Source organism: Podarcis erhardii (genome assembly GCF_964252035.2).
Source record: "Podarcis erhardii genome assembly, chromosome: 4".
NCBI classification, from domain to species: Eukaryota; Metazoa; Chordata; class Lepidosauria; order Squamata; family Lacertidae; genus Podarcis; species Podarcis erhardii.
Genome location: NC_138508.1, coordinates 100,804,891 through 100,822,476, shown reverse-complemented (window position 1 = coordinate 100,822,476; position 17,586 = coordinate 100,804,891). Strand labels below are relative to the sequence as shown.

The 17,586-nt window shown below is 41.6% G+C and overlaps 1 protein-coding gene across 4 annotated transcripts in view; it reads left to right on the top strand.

The window, feature by feature from the left end:
* Positions 1-17,586, top strand: part of LOC309339851 (uncharacterized protein) — a 160,648-nt gene that overhangs the window by 97,273 nt on the left and 45,789 nt on the right. The window contains exons 4-5 of one of the 4 annotated variants that reach the window (XR_014155560.1): positions 9,776-9,890; positions 10,370-11,078. The exons of 2 other annotated variants lie outside the window; for them this stretch is intronic. The gene's annotated coding sequence lies outside the window, so the exon portion shown is untranslated. Of the gene's footprint in view, positions 1-9,775; positions 9,891-10,369; positions 11,079-17,586 lie in introns of those variants that run through there. One more of the 4 variants, XR_014155559.1, reaches the window with a different exon arrangement.

Sequence of the window (17,586 nt, the reverse complement as noted above, 5' to 3'; positions counted from 1 at the left end):
TCTATTTTAAATATACTTAGTCTGCATATTGATTTCGTATATTGCATTTTGGGATTTGTAATTGGGTTATCTCTCTCTATCTCTCTCTCTATATATATATGCACACACATTAAAGGTGGGGAAATGTAAATTCTAGGAAAAAAACATTTCCCAAAAGGAAATTTTTGCTAAGCTTGGATAGCATTTTTGCAACACTGAAATGTACCAAGTGATACAAAAATGAGACTCATAAATGCAGACTTAAAATCAACTTTTATGTTAGGTGCTGAAAAGAACCCATATAAAGTTATCACTTCTAATATGAGGCATTTCAGCTAAGGTAACAACAAAGGATAGAATTAAAAAGAAATCCATCCCAGAAAAGCATGGTGTTAAACCATCATTAATCTATAGTGCTAGGTATGAAGTTTCATTTTATGACACTCCCTCTATAACTTCTCATGCAGAACAATGTTGTAATAAGACATTGTACCTCAATACACCTCATTTTTATTTTGTTTTGTTCTGAGAACTCTGTCTAGGGTGGCAAATTCAAATTCTGATATACAAATAATTTTTTTTAAGACAAAATTAAAAGTACAAAGGTAAGTATGAAAAATGACCCCCCCTTAAATTGGAACCCTTACAACATAAGGTAAAATGCTCACAAGCCATCTACCTAGTCAGTTTTGCAAAATGGTCACAATTTAGTCAATATTGCATTTGCATTAATTTTATTTATTTCATTAAATTTATATACAGGTTGACTGTAAAAAAAAAATCCAGCAACCCTCAAAGTGGCTTTTCTTTGTTTGTCCTATTACTTGTGGAGCATCCTTCTCATTCTCATGGTTAGGAGGAAATGAGACCAGGAGGTTCCATTTTTCATGGCAGACTCATGCCATTCTTGGGTGAGGTACAATTATCTGCTACACACAGTGCCCACATTTCCAAGTAGTCTGATGAGAAGACCTCATATCTCCTTATTTACACCGTTTTCATTTTGCTGCAACAGTGCTGTGTTAGTAACCAGCTGTTGGTTAATTTATATTGCGTCTTTACGTTTTGTTTTCTGAGAGCCATGGCTGAAGAATGTCCAAATAATAATAATTAATAGTAGTAGTAGTAATTTTCCTCCAAGCACTTTTGTGAGAGTAAGAACTTTCACAGGGATAATAGTTTGCAATAATCACTATCCAACTTGATCTTAAAAATTGACATAGTCTTGTGTCACATTTTCCTCCTTCTCATCCACCATATAGCAGCCCATCATGTAAATGATATTTTTAGCATATTTAATGAGCACAACTGTTCCTCGTGATTAAATAACACAGACAAATAATATCCTTCTTATAAAATCATCTAAAAACCATTACCTGACTTAAGAGGTAAACATCATTGTCATTCCCCAAAGCACTGTCTTTTTAAAATATTATTACAATGAACATCTTGAATTAAAACCTAATTAAAATCTGCATATTAATGTGTGATTGATGAAGACTTTGACTGATGGTACCAAGGCGCAAATGCATGCTTTGAGTCTTCTGATAATGGGGTGGAGTGTCATAATTTCAGATGTTTAGGCCTCCAGATGACCTTAGATAGGGTTGCCATATTTCAAAAAGTGAAAATCCAAAACACAACAAAAGTTGTTGAGCTCTTTTGGCAAACTCTCCCAAAGAAATATCCAAATTTAAAGCTATGTTTTAGGAAATGCACCCAGGTTTCCCCGGACAATTTAACTGGGTTTTGAAAATTCTGCCCCAACACTATTTTCGATGGATGAATCGTGGATATGTCCAGAAATTCCAGATGTATGGCAGCCCTACCTTAGGACAGTTATAATGTGGCAACTTCGACAGGCTTCCCCCCTCCAGAACTTCAACATGTGGAAAGCTTGGCTGGGGCTGGTGGAGGACAAAATGGTGGGGATGGGTGAGCACATTTTTTCTCTCCATGTGTAGAGAAGTGAAAGAAGAGAGCTGTGATGAGTTCATGGAAGCATGTTGGTTATTTAATGACTGCTATTTTCAAGTGACAGCTTACACAAATCAAACACATGTCCAGAGATTTCATCTCACAGGTATCCTTTCAAACTCAATGTCTTCCAAAGGAGGCAGTTCACCTTTTCAGATCCAAATCTTTGGGTACTGAATAATCAACTGATGAGACACCAAGTAAAATAAATGTGTGTTTGGCCCCGTGGTTTAGAAAGCCATGACAGGGCCGTTGTCAGCTCTTTCTCCCCTCCTCTCCTCTCTCACACACAGGCGTGGGCACAGGGTACGGAGTGATTGGGTTCCCTCAGCTTCCATGACCCATGTGGAAAGGAAGAAGTTGCGGGAAGCAGACAGAGAAGGACACAGGCAGAATAATAGGGCTGGGATGGACCTGCTCCTTCTGCCTTCATCTGTCTAAGGTGGCGAATGGGGCAGGGCAGAAGCTGGCATAATGAGAGTGGAGGAATGGGCAGTGGCTATATGAAAGTTTCAAACTGTAGTTGCTCTCATGCCAGTAGAACAATGGATTACAAGTGTGGAACAAATATTGCCTGGCACCTGTTGCGTGTCGAGGTCCCAAAGCCACCCTTCAAATAACTCACACATAATTTTTTGTTTGGGTTTTTGGCATAATTTTGGCCACAACTTTATTAAAATACAATTTTTATGAGTGGTTGCTTAGGCATTGGTTAAGACTATCTGTCCCCGTCCCCCCCGCCTGGGGACAGAACTGACATCCGAACTCCATCAGATACCGGTAAGGGAAAACAATATTGGGGAGCAATGGAGCTGAGTCACAGGCCCTCAGCGCTCACCCGCATGCTTCCCAGGGCTTGCCGCCCTAGTCCCTCTCCAGGGATTCAGACGAAATCATGGCAAGCCCCTGGATTCCTTTAATGGAATTCCCTTCCGCAGCAGCATTGGAGAGGCAGGCACAGCCAATCCTTATCCCTCCTCCAACCAATTGATAACCAATGCCTAACAGCCAACCTTACAAGTTGTGACGATTTGCTACGCAGTAGGCAAAAACCGAATGGCTCAGCCAATCAGCCAGATGGACAAAATTCCTACCAGGCCCCTGCCCCAACGGCAGACGACCCCATGACAGGCATAGCAAGGTCAAGCAAAACCTTCCAAACTCAGGGCGGGTGATTCGGCTCACGCAGCGAAAGAGAAAGCATCAAGCTGCATGCTCTGAATTTAAACAGTTCAATCCCTCCCACCAAATTTGCAACAAGTAAATTCCCCCAGCAACACAGCCATCCAATTAAATGCCAGGGTAATATTTATCACCCTACCTGGCAACAGAGGGGTGACTCAGCGGACCCCACCGTAACACATGCTCTCATTTAGGGAGAACATGCTTTACAGTACCGGTTCTGCAGATCGAAGCAAACAACTGTTGAGGGGTTGACTTTGAATGTGGGCCAGTAGCAAATGGGCAACCAGTGCAGATCTATGAGCAGAAGTGTTGCTGACAGAGTATCATGTCAGCAACCATGCTGCAGCATTCTGCACAAAGTACATTTCCCAAATCAGGCACAAGGGAAGCCCCACACAGAGCACGTTGCAGTCATCTAATCCAGTGTTTCCCAACCTTGGGCCTCCAGATGTTTTTGGCCTACAACTCCCATCATCCCTAGCTAGCAAGACCAGTGGTCAGGGATGATAGGAATTGTAGTTCAAAAACAGCTGGAGGCCCAAGGTTGGGAAACACTGATCTAATCTACTATAATCCCAAACACTGAAATGAACAAAGGATGATTGCATTACCAACTTTTTTTTTAATGAGCTCACATCTGCATTTTGTTGGGAAGACATTTCTTTCTCTTATGTGTAACTGAAGGAGAGTCCTTCAGGCAATTAACTATATACTTTATGAGCCACACACCCCTTATGTCTATCTTAAATTCTTTTTATTTCTCTCTCCACACATGCAAATCTATCACTCAGTTCTCTGTGTGTATGTTTATGTGGACCTGGCTCAGTTGCATCCAAAATGCAGAACAGTTGTTTGATCTTTCTCCAGGAACAAGTTTCCAATTATAGATTTGAGTCTTAATGAGAAAGCAAATAGATTGAAAAGTGGTCTGTCTGCTGGTTGTGTAATCCAGAGAGACCAAACAAAAAAGGATTTACCTTTAACTATGCTTTTCATATTTCACTGACCTCAGTGCTATAGCAGAGACAATAAGTAATAAGTGCATATTAAGGGAACACAAAGCATAACATACAAAATCCCATGTGAGTTATCTCTCCGCCTCCAGGCTCTAGAATTGAAGTATGCTAATTAGAATAATGTATCTGCCCCCAGTTGTGTTTTTGAAGTTATGCTTATGTAATCCCATTCTTTCCTTTTAAGAGCGATTCTCTAGTGTAGGCTAGCAGGACCTTGAATATGATCCAGCTCCAGGCACCTTGGGTGTGTAAAATAGGCCTGCAGTAGAACAACACCTGGCTGCAGGCAGAGGGGGCAATTCCAGAATGAGTATCTGTTTATGGAAGCCAAGACCTGACAGATGCTTATATTAGTAAATATAACTGACTGAAATAAAGAAATCTCAATTTCGTACCATTTCCAGGTTCCTCAACACACACAAACACATACATAGTCACATATCTAGTATGTGTGATCTGGATTGAAAAAAAATACTTACATTTTAAAACTGCATAGCTTTGTGATGTCAATAATTTTGGAAACAGAATTTGGTTGTGGTGATTTAAGAAACAAAACAAAAACTTTTTTTTGAGAGAAGAATGAAGCCTCAATTTTTAATAGTCAGGATGAGTTCCCACTGTTTTATCTGCCCCTTTAATCATGCACTATTTACATTATTTGGTGGTGTGGATGTTAATGCATGGAGTCTTGCCTTTAATGGTCATAGTTTTCACAACAATTCTTCCCGGAAACCTCGATATGTGTCACATTCATGGTAAATGCTTTCTATTATTTCCCACATTGAATAAGTCAAATTAATATGATTCTCTTGATTTACACATGTTTAAAATTCAGAGGATCCCAATTCTGCATGCAAATGACATTGAGTGACTTTAAAATGTTGGTTCCCACCCACCTCCCTCTCTAGACACAAGTATATTTTTCTTATTAATGCCAGGGCTGTAGCTGCAGCAAATGTAATCTTGTGTTAGTGAAGTATATCAGCAGTTCATGAAGAGATTGCATTTTCTGTACAGTTTTTTTTAAAACTGTATAATGTGACTATTGGAAAAAATAGGCATGGTAACATTAGCAAAGTCAAATAAAGTTGGCTGCATTTAATTATTGGGTCATGGGCAGATTCTTCCTACACTTGCAGCAGAGTTAACTACCAAAAAGTATGCTGATACCTGTAAAACTGTAAATGGCAAGGCAATGGGGTAATACGCAGGAACTTTACCTGTAACAGGTGGTTCCAGCAATTATAGAACATTGTGCCTGCTGAGATACTGAAAAAACAAGGGCACCAAAGAATCAGAGACTTTATTCTCTTTGTTGTTGTTGTTGTTGTTGTTTAGTCGTTTAGTCGTGTCCGACTCTTCGTGACCCCATGGACCAGAGCACGCCAGGCACTCCTGTCTTCCACTGCCTCCCGCAGTTTGGTCAGACTCATGTTTGTAGCTTCGAGAACACTGTCCAACCATCTCGTCCTCTGTCGTCCCCTTCTCCTTGTGCCATCCATCTTTCCCAACATCAGGGTCTTTTCCAGGGAGTCTTCTTTTCTCATGAGGTGGTCAAAGTATTGGAGCCTCAGCTTCACGATCTGTCCTTCCAGTGAGCACTCAGGGCTGATTTCCTTCAGAATGGATACGTTTGATCTTCTTGCTGTCAATGGGACTCTCAAGAGTCTCCTCCAGCACCATAATTCAAAAGCATCAATTCTTCGGCGATCAGCCTTCTTTATGGTCCAGCTTTCACTTCCATACATCACTACTGGGAAAACCATGGCTTTAACTATACAGACCTCTGTTGGCAAGGTGATGTCTCTCCTTTTTAAGATGCTGTCTAGGTTTGCCATCACCTTTCTCCCAAGGAGCAGGCGTCTTTTAATTCCATGACTGCTGTCACCATCTGCAGTGAGACTATTGTCTCACATAGTCCAGGACATCCCCACTGGGGGGCGGCTGCTGCTGCTGCTGCCTCATACAAGAAGGGACTGGGTGGAACAAATGCCTTCCTCACAATTCTCAGATATTCCAACTGCCTTTCCTCATTTGCTGCTGCCTCAGTGCCATTTATATATTTCCCATACTTAACATGAAAATGTTTAACATATTCACATAGTAGCAGCAAGTCACCTTAATTTTAGCTCCCCACCCCCCAAAAAAGTATGACAACATCACATCCCTGTTCTGCCAAAGGTTTTGCTTGCCAAAGACAGTAGCTCTTTTGGATTCAGAAAGGCAATTGATTCAATAGTCCAGAATGCCAACTCTTTCCTTGAGTGGAAGAGGCAAAAATGACCTACAGATGGAGTCAGGAACCAGTTGATACAGAAGATGGCAAACCTCAGAAACAGCCCCTCTGTCGAGCAATTCCTCACAGGCCCTTTTTTCTTCGTTGTATTTTCTGATTCCCCTGCAAATCTTTGTGTTTAGTATTTAACTTTGACACCTCATTCTCACATCTGCAACAGCAGAGTGCCCTCACAGCTTGTCTAAAGACTAGCTTTGAAAGTCACCTTGCCCTCCATTTAATGATATTTCACAGGTCTCCATTTGGAAAGTTAGAAATCTTCAACTGTATAATTATTAAAAGTTGCCCTGTTCAACTACAGACTGCTAACAGTCACCACCACAACATCTGCTCAACCACAGCCATTGTCAGTACTTATTTCATTTTTTTAAAATGCCTTATATTGCCTTCTAGATAAGTCTAGACTTCTTTGGGAGAAACAGCTGCCAATATTTCCCAACTGTTTGCCGTTGTTGCACAAGCAGCACTGTGTTGGGTCTTCATGGAGAACACAATGATATAGTCCCATTAATTCCATCTGCTTTTCTTTTGACTTTTGTGAGTTAATATCTTAATCATATTTGTTGTTCTTCTCATGCAAAGGTTAATTAAAGCAAGGAAAGCAAAATGTTTACTTTTGTACCACTTATCAGCCTGACGGCCCCCAAAGCCCTATATTAAAATATATAAGCAGAATATGAAACAAAGTTCGGTTGATCAAATAAGAACAAGGTAAAATAACAGGAGGTAGGCCTCGTGAAGCAGGAACAAATCACTTGACAGAAGGTGAAAAGCAAACACCTGTTTTTTCCTAACACCAAATATTTTGTTTGCTTGAAATTATCTGCTTCTTGTATTCATTTTCAGCCAGGCCACTTTCTTTCATTTTTCTTCTCCAGACTTAAAATTTGGCGTTGAAGTTTCATTTGATATTTGGAGCCTCGCTCCAGGAAATGAAATCATCATCAAATCATACACACGTTACCTGTGTGTTCCCTGATTTGGTGTGCTGGCCATATCCACACTACACATTTAAAGCACTATGGTATCACTTTAAACAGTCATTACTTCCCCAGAGGGTTCTGGGAGGCATAGTTAGTTATGGGTGCCAAGAGTTGTGGGGAGAGTCCTATACCTGGCCCAGAGCTACAACCCCCTGCAAAGGAGGAACGATTGTTAAATCACTATAGAAAAACTGACTTTTCAAAATGGAGCACTAGACATTTGCTGGGGGGGGGGGAGGGAGAATGCCTCTTAAAAATGGTGGGCATGGGGGACAAATATAAAATGAACATTTTTACATGGGGTATGTACAGTGGTACCTCTGGTTAAGAACTTAATTCATTCTGGAGGTCTGTTCTTAACCTGGAACTGTTCTTAACCTGAAGCACCACTTTTGTGAATGGGACCTCCCACTGCTTCGCTGCCGCTGTGCGATTTCTGTTCTCATCCTGGAGCAAAGTTCTTAACCCAAGGTACTATATCTGGGTTAGTGGAGTCTGTAACCTGAAGCGTCTGTAACCTGAAGCGTCTAACCCGAGGTACCACTATATATATATATATATATATATATATATATATATATATATATACACACACACACACAGAAACCTGATGAAATAGGGAAAACAAGTGGGATACAAGTTCAAACTATACAGGAAGGACAGGCCCACCTCTCAGGGAATAGTCAAACTGGAATTCTTAGCAGAACGTCACAGAACTGCTCTGGGTGGGAATATCAGGCCCCAAAAGTAGTTTGCGACAGAGAGCATTACGTATTATTGCCCCCTTGAACCTGAGCTAAGCGATGGTGTTGAAATGAAGAATGAAATCGGGGAGCTATCCAAGGGGGGAGAGAATTGTGGTAATGCAGGGGTTAAGGTCCTCCACCTGTCTTAGCCCAAGAAGGCCCTCCCCCCCCCAATTGTGCCCACCTGTCAATCAGCTGACTTGACTGTATGATATTAGCTGATAGGTGGGGGTGGGCATGGTTCAGTCCTGGTGCATTGCTTTCAGGGAATGAACTGGTGATGCAGACCCCTTCCCCACTTAGTTTAACTTAGTTTAACTTTGGCACATGGGTGACACTACCCACACAATTAGTCACATGCTTTCCTCATGATGTCAATGGTTGACATGTGACTGGCCCCACCTGCATGTCAAAGTTGGCTAGTGGGTTGGAGAAGATAAAGATCCAGCCCACCAGCCCAATAATACTCCCCAATGACATCGGTAATGGGTGATGGGCAATTTCTAGATACCCTAAACAACTGTGATGTAGAATAGTTGGTCATAAATGAACCAGATGGAGGTGACTTTGTTCTTAATCCAAAATGGTACCCAGAACCTGGTTTGAGGCACAAATGTTGTTGGAACAGATTTGACACAGTTACAGCAGTGAAATCAAATTTAGGCTATATGTAAGTGGGAAATTGCCAAGAAAGTTGAACACAGTCATGATTTTTTTTTAAAGGGAAACTTCTAAAAATAACAACAAAAAACAACAACAAAAAAGGAAGTTGGAACACAAAATGAAGATGGTCAGTTCTTTCAGAGCATGGGATTATTCGAAACCACAATTATATTGTGGCTTAGGTGGGGGGAATGAGACGGGAGGAAATATTTTCTTATTAGTGGTGATTGCTTTTGGTTTGCTCTTACTGCTTTTAAGGTAGAATTGTATTATAATTTCTACCATGTGAGTTGCTTTGAGACTTTTTGTAAAAAACACACACAAAACCAACCAATAAGTGAAATAGGTAACAGCATAGCTAATAAAATGTTGGGTACTTTCCTGTTTTTATACTGTAAACTGCCCTCTGATTCTCAGATGAGGGGAGGTATAGAAATTTAATAAATAATAAAATAATAAAGTATAGAGTTTGTTTTTGGGCAGAGGGGTTGTACTCACTGCTATGGAGTACCACCAGTACTGACATCCATTTTTTTACATATATATTTTTACATATACAACATTGCTGATTATCACATTATTACAGACAACCCAAATCCTTAAATAAGCAGGAAGAGATTTGTCTGACTGACCCCTACTCAGTATAATACTCCCAAGAACTCCCCCATCCCAGCGTGTCTCTGTTTCATTGCCTGAATAAATTTAATTACACACTCAGTTTCACTCAGTCAGTCTCAATCACGCTAAGACTCCAAGACTGAACCTACCACCTCATAAGTAAGTTTTTCTGAAATCAATGACATTCTTAAATAAGTGTTTTTATTGTAGCCTTAAGTTGATGAGATTTAATGGAACTATCCCAACACTGATAAATGTTTTAAGGGACAAAAGACTGGGAAGTTCTCATGCACAAGTACTGCTTCATTTCAGTGGGAGAATCACCGTGGTGTTCTTTGGCTGCCCTGGGAGAAGGGAATGAAGAATCAAAGGAAACAAAGAACATCTTTCCCAAAGCAGCAATGAAGAGCAAATTGAAACTCATCAGGTTTCTGCATTGTGTTGCAGCTGTACTGAATTCCTCAGCTCTGTGTTGTAGTCCCCTGGCAGCCAAACACCTCAACAACATCAAAAACCCATACTGCTCACTTCCAGCAGTGTCCCTGTCCCTGTCACCAGATAGGTTCAAAGATGCTGCACAAGGCCACAACCCAAACCCAGTTTTGTCACAATCACGCAGAACAGGAATTGGGAACCTGGTGTTGTCCACATGTCTGCATCCACAACACCCATTTAGCTTGCTAGATGGTGCTGATGGAAGAGTTTCCTCTCTGCCTTACTAGACAAGAGGGAAGGTGTTCAGCAAAGTTTTGCTATCTCTGTCCCTAGAGGCCAGGGAAACCAGTAGCGAAGCTGGGTGAGCCAATGGGGGTGATGCCCCTTGGGAGATGCCACCTCTCTCAGCTTCATGGGGTGCAGATTTGATTTAATTTTATCCACTTACTTGCGTATCCCATCTTTTTCCAGTGTGAAACCCAAGATGCCATACATGTGGTTCCTGGGAAGTATCCTATCCTGGCACGGACTAGACATAGACCTGCTTGGTTTCCCTAGCCCTGCGGCTTGTCCACCTGTAAAATGTCCCCTGAAGTTTCTCTTCCTACAGCTCCAATATCAGCAGCAAGCCCATCTGGAAAAGGGGTTTTGGAGAGAATGATTGTAGGGAGAGACACAGGGGGCAGGTCCTAGAGCCTTCCATCTAAAGTGAGATGGGTGGCAGACTAGAAGAGAAAGGACCTTCGAAGCGAAGGCAAACCTTGCTGCAGAACAATGTTCATAGAGAGGACCCCCTTACTGTCTTTTCAGAACCACGCAATGACTTTCCCAAGCTTTTAGATGCAGTTTTCATCTCTAATGCCTATTTTCTGCTGCTTCTATGATTTTTCTTGCTTCTGGCTTACTACAGCTTTTTTGTACATATATTTAAAAATGGTCTCCTTTTTTGCAAATTCCCCCCAAGGATAATAATTGAAGGGCAGTATAAAAACACATATTAGATACATAATACATGCTGCTGTAGACCTTTTCATCTGCCTACATTGCATTGCAATTTTGCAATCTTGTGCTTACATTATATGAAACAGTGGCCTTGCAATGTAACAAGAGACAGAGAGAGAGAGAGAGAGAGAGAGAGAGAGAGAGAAAGAAAGAAAGAAAGAAAGAAAGAAAGAAAGAAAGAAAGACACGCAACAATCCTCTATAGGCACTTTCCGCCTGCTCTTCCCAATTAAAATATTATTTCATTGTCCTTTCGTGTCACTTTATTTCCCTCCAGTTTTGTGTCGATAATTTCCAGACACTAATTACTAATCTTCAATTAGGGTGTGTGTGTGTGTGTGTGTGTGTGTGTGTGTGTGTGTGTGTTGGTGGGGGGGTGCTGAGGAGTCATAGCTTGCAGGTCACAGCTTCATTTGCTGTTGGGCTTGCAATTCCCACACACACACACACACCCTTCCTTGCATGCACACTGCGGTGCAGGATACACACAAGTCTCTCTGTGTTGTCAGGAGATTAGGCATTCATGCCACTTCTAGCTTGTGAGCTTCATTGTTTTAGCAGAAACAATGCCTTGCGGTTTTTGCAGGCCGCCACAACATGGCACAGAACAAAAGGGCACTGTGTTGCACTGGCTAAATAGATAACATGTGTCAATGGTGTAAAATAGAGTGATTTACTCTAATGGAAACATTTGAAGTTTCTCAGAGTCACTTATCAGAGCCCAGCAGCCTATTTCATTAGCATTTTCATTTCCCCCCCTGTTGTTTAATTTAATCTAAGCAAACACAAGAAAGTTCATATGTGTGTTTTCCTCTCTCTGTTCCCTTTCATGAGTTACATAGTCTAGGAGGGGTGAAAAATTCAAAACTAATTCCCTTGTCTTGGCTGGCTTGAGTTACCTCTCAGAAAATGTAAAATGCAAATGGAAGTGGCTGAGTCACTTTAGAGGTAGCTGCTGCTGGGTTCCTGAAACGACGGTTCGACACATCCACAGATGTTTGACAGAAACACAGTCACGCTGAAATTGCTTAGGAAGGGTGCCCCAAATTCAAGCAGAAACAACGGAAAAGAATGAGACTCAAATGTGCCGCTAGAAGAAACTGCAGAAACCCAAAAGTGTATGTAAGCAGATGGCCCCAGATGGCTCAAGCTTTAAGGGAAGCCACAGGCTACACAACAAGTCAATACCTGATAAAAACATAGATGAACTGCATCATTTTTAGATGATAATCTGTCCCATTTTAAATCTGAAGAATGCTGAGGCATGCCAGTGAGTAATTGGTCCAAGGTCAGTCAGTAAATTCACTGCAGAGAATTCTGAAATGGAAATAAAATTTTAAATGGAAATAAAAGTTAAATAATAAGACAGCCCCAGAGCATATGCAGAGTGTGTTCTCCTCACCTTGGAGCAATTGCATTCCCTTCCCTCCCCATATACAGTGATACCTTGGTTCTCAAACTTAATCCGTTCCGGAAGTCCGTTCCAAAACCAAAGTGTTCCAAAACCAAGGCGTGCTTTCCAAAAAAAGTAATACAAAATGAATTAATTCATTCCAGATTTTTCAAAACAAGCCCTAAAACAGCAATTTAGCATTAATTTGACTATCTAACAAGACCATTGATCCATAAAATGAAAGCAATAATCGATGTACTATACTATAAATTCTTATTCCTTTATTATTCGACCGATAGTCAGAAATAAAACATTACACAATACAGAGTTATAAACTAAAACATCATAGGGGTACATAAATAAGGTAGGGCCACAGTACTAGACCTCTCACAGATAACCCACATCAAAGCATTCAGTTATACCTTTCTGACGCTTAAGTGCCAGGAAAAGGAATTTAGCCACTGACAAAGTTGTTTTCCCAGAAGACTTATTTAGCAGATATGCTGTCTGCTTTCCTCTTTGTCGAGAACTGAGCTGGGGTAAGTATGGAGTTATAAGATGCTGTCTTAAATCGTTGAAGAAGGGACAGCTCAGTAAAATGTGCTCTGTGGATTCTACCTCACCCAAAGCACAGTGGCATAATCTCTGGTCATATGGGACTCCTCCTACCTCCTACCTTCAGAACCGCCGAGTCAAGAACATTCAGCCTAGCCGCAGTAAATAGTCTGCGGTATTCCACGTAGTGGATATCCGCCAGGTAGCGAGCTGGAGCAGCCCGATACAACTGCTCCCCCAGAAACAACCCAGGTTTCACACGGGCTATGTCCTCCTGTCTGGCAATAGTACTATACTATAAAATAAATAAAACAGTACAGTATTGTAGATGATAAAAATTAAAACTTTAAAAAATTCTTACCTGCACTGATGATAGTCATTGTTTGGATTGCTTTTATCCATTTCCGCAGTCACACAATCAACTGGGTTCCACACAGTCACAAAAACAAACAAACTGAAAAAGCCCCAGAAAGAAAAACGCAAAATAAATAGCAAAAACAAAAGCGCCAAACTTAATCCATTCTGGAAGTCGGTTTGACTTCCAAAATGTTCAAAAACCAAGGCACAGATTCTGATTGGTGCAGGCGCCCTGGAAAAAATAGTTGACAACTGCATCGGACATTCGGCTTCTGAAAAATGTTTGAAACCTAAAAATGTTTGGAACACTTACTTCTGGGTTTTTGGCATTTGGAAACCAAGGCATTTGAGAACGAAGGTATCACTGTACTTTGAATTAAGAAACAAGCATACTGAGCGATGGCCTACCTCCTAGAAAGACCGAAGAGCTCCAGCACCTTGGAATGAAGCCTGATCTCACCTCATTACCAACTAACTACAACCAAGAGCACACACAGTTTTCTCTTTACACAAAATCCACTCCTCATTTCTCTTCTCATTCTCATTCCAGAAACTCTACGAATGCAGGTTCTGCCATCCCCATTGAAACCTATCCCCCACTTTTATTCTTTTACACAAACCTTCATGGTTTCTTCTAAATTCTTGTAGCCAGGAGGCTGGATATAAATCTTCTCAGTACATAAATACACAATAAAAGTACTTTTGAGCATATAAAAAAGCCCCTCACCACTAAATAATGATGCACTTCTGCCTCTGAGCAAATGCTTTGGCCATCGTTCACAGAACCCCAGACCCCCACCCTGCACAAACTATTGTGAGTCTATAGTCCTTTCTCTCAAAAAAGTAAAACTAAAGCAGACAAAAATCACTCTTGCCTTGATTCTGTCTCCTCGCTTCCCTCATTCTGGCATACCAATACATACAAAAAATAGTGACAACAATAACACATACTCCTTACCAGTGCAGTGTAAGAAGGCACTTTAAAAATTTACGTAATCTTGATATCAATAAATTAAGGGGGAAATTGACACATAATGTATTTATCAGCTTTGCAAAAGCAAATAAAGTCTGGGTTTAGTCAATTCATGCATGGGATATCTCTTTGGAAATCTTGAGTCTTGGGGAATGAAGGATGGAAAGAAAGAAAAAAGAATAATCCCAAGGCAAAATAACATAAATAAAAAAGCTGGAAGATTGCCGGAAGAAATATTAACAACCTCAGATATGCAGATGACACAACCTTGATGGCAGAAAGTAAGGAGGAATTAAAGAACCTTTTAATGAGGATGAAAGAGGAGAGCACAAAATAGGGTCTGAAGCTCAACATCAAAAAAACTAAGATCATGGCCACTGGTCCCATCACCTCCTGGCAAATAGAAGGGGAAGAAATGGAGGCAGTGAGAGATTTTACTTTCTTGGGCTCCATGATCACTACAGATGGTGACAGCAATCACGGAATTAAAAGATGCCTGCTCCCTGGGAGAAAGGCGATGGCAAACCTAGACAGCATCTTAAAAAGCAGAGACATCACCTTGCCAACAAAGCTCCATATAATTAAAGCTATGGTTTTCCCAGTAGTGATGTATGGAAGTGAAAGCTGGACCATAAAGAAGGCTGATCGCCGAAGAATTGATGCTTTTGAATTATGGTGCTGGAGGAGACTCTTGAGAGTCCCATGGACTGCAAGAAGATCAAACGTATCCATTCTGAAGGAAATCAGCCCTGAGTGCTCACTGGAAGGACAGATCGTGAAGCTGAGGCTCCAATACTTTGGCCACCTCATGAGAAGAGAAGACTCCCTGGAAAAGACCCTGATGTTGGGAAAGATGGAGGGCACAAGGAGAAGGGGACGACAGAGGACGAGATGGTTGGACAGTGTTCTCGAAGCTACAAACATGAGTCTGACCAAACTGCGGGAGGCAGTGGAAGACAGGAGTGCCTGGCGTGCTCTGGTCCATAGGGTCACGAAGAGTCGGACACGACTAAACGACTAAACAACAAAATAACAATCCCAACCTCAATTTGGGGAAATGTCACAGAACTGAAGTAACAAATGTGCCTTCATTTGTACCTAGATTCAAACCATAGGTGTAAAGCACCCCCCAAAAAAAGTTATATATATTTCCAGTTATCAAAACTCTTTTTGGCTTTCTTCAAAATTCCTCTCATGTTTCTGTTCAACAGGAACCTGGCAAACTTCTTCTAGATTTTACATTATTTGAAATCCCTGCTAGAATTCTAAACAGATACTGCACAAATTAAATACTTTTAAAAATGCCTGATGTACATGGATGTATGAACCAGCCATTCTTTGGTTAGGTGCTTAAACAATGGTTCTTAGCTGACAATGTAAAGCATGTAAGTTCAGATGCAATTCTTACTAGCCAAGCAACCATGTGAGGTGGGCTTTGGGGATGTGTGCACCAGCCAACATCACTATTCTCATGGCTCTCCAACTGGTGGAGGCTTCCCACATGCTTTTAAACCCTGATTTCCCCAGGTGCTAAAATGTGCCATCATGAGTACACAAGGCTCTCTCTGCTTTGCCTGGGGCAGAACTAGCACGCTTGTCCCCACTGATCCCTCCCCGTTTCCTTTGCTCTTAAAGACAATGCCTGAGGAGGGCTATAATTAACTTGAGAAATCATTACCTCAAGACAGATGGTGGCTGCTAGCTTAGATGGCTTTGGGAAAACGATAAGACAGATTCACAGCTATAAGCCATGAGAGCTGGAGGACTCCAGAAGTATACAAGGCCACCCCTGCCAGGCAACAGGGTAAAATATGAAGGGGTGATGGTGATAGGTCAAAGCAGGGACTGGTGAATGAATGGTGCAACAGGGCCTTTTCAAGTGTTGGCACTAGCAAAGGAGGGAATGAAGCCCTCTTCATTTCAGGAGGCCTTTAGCAGTGTGCCTCCCATTGCCAGGTCGTGTGGGCAAGCAACAGGCCATGCTTCTAGAGCTATGTACTGTGTGCATAATCACAGCCCATGTTCATTTTTGCTTGAGAAGGAACATTGCTTAAAGCTAAGACAGACCTTTTTTAGAATGGCAGCGGAAAATAGGACTTAAAAATAGAACGTGTTGGGCTCCCTACTTTTCTCCTGCTCTGAAATATCATGCACATTTCTTTTGACTGTGGTCTACAAACTACTGTTTTTTGAATGCCCAACTAAGGCCAGACCTGCACCATACCACTTGAAAGCGTCAAGGCTTCTCCTGAAGAATTCTGAAATTGGTTGTTTCTTAAGGGTGTTGAGAATTGTTAGGAGACTCCAATTTTCCTCACAAAGCTACAGCTCTCAGAATGGTTTAACAGTCAATGCCTCTTTCCCAAGGAACTCTGGGAATTGTAGCTCTGTGGGGGAAATGGGAATATCACAACAGCTCTCGGCACCCATAACAAACTACAGTTCCCAGGATTCTTTGGGGAAAGCCATGACTGTTCACAGTTGTATGGCATTGATTTGTGATACTGAGGTGGGGGCTCAGTTTGGGGTGTCTGGATTTGAAGATCTTGAGCCACTCAGTGTTTCCCAGCCTAATTTATCTCATGTGATTGTTTTGAGGATTAAATGGGAGGGGGAATCAAGTTTGAATTGGAGGTAAGGTAAAGGTAGGGTGGATGCAAAAGGCAACAAGAAAAAAAAAGGGAGGGGGGATTGCGACGATTAGAGAAGAGATGTCTATGTTGCATCGTAAATGTAAAACACCCACTTTCCTTTCGCTCATAAGGATGAAGGCGATTGTTATTTCTTCCAGATTTTCAACCCAAGGGGGGGCAGGAATCAGTGTTGACACCTGTAATTTGAAAGGTGCAATGGAAAACCTAGTGAACAAGGCATAATTACTATGCTCTCTCCATAGGGGGCACACTCTATGAAGCTCAACTACATGAGCAGATTAATTCTGCATCCTTTATGCTTTTGGGTCCCATCGCGATTGCTATAGCAACCCAACAAAATTATATGTGATGTCAACTTCTGCAAACAATTTTCAGGGAAGGAAATTCTGAGAAAAATAGACACAGGAAGGGACAGTTTTGTTTCTTTAAAGCCCTGTATTGGAACATCAGAAATACAGAGAGCAATCGTATAGCAAGGGGCTTCCTGAGGGCAGGAACATGGAGGGAAGACTTAGGCTGGATCCTAGGCCTACTCAGCTCAGTCATAAAAAAGGTAAAAAAGGTAAAGGACCCCTGGACAGTTAAGTCCAGTCAAAGGTGACTATGGGGTTGTGGTGCTCATCTCACTTTCAGGCTGAGGGAGCCGGCGTTTGTCCACAGATAGCTTTCCCGGTCATGTAGCAAGCAGGACTAACCGCTTCTGGTGCAACAGAACACCGGGATGGAAACCAGAGCGCACGGAAACGCTGTTTAC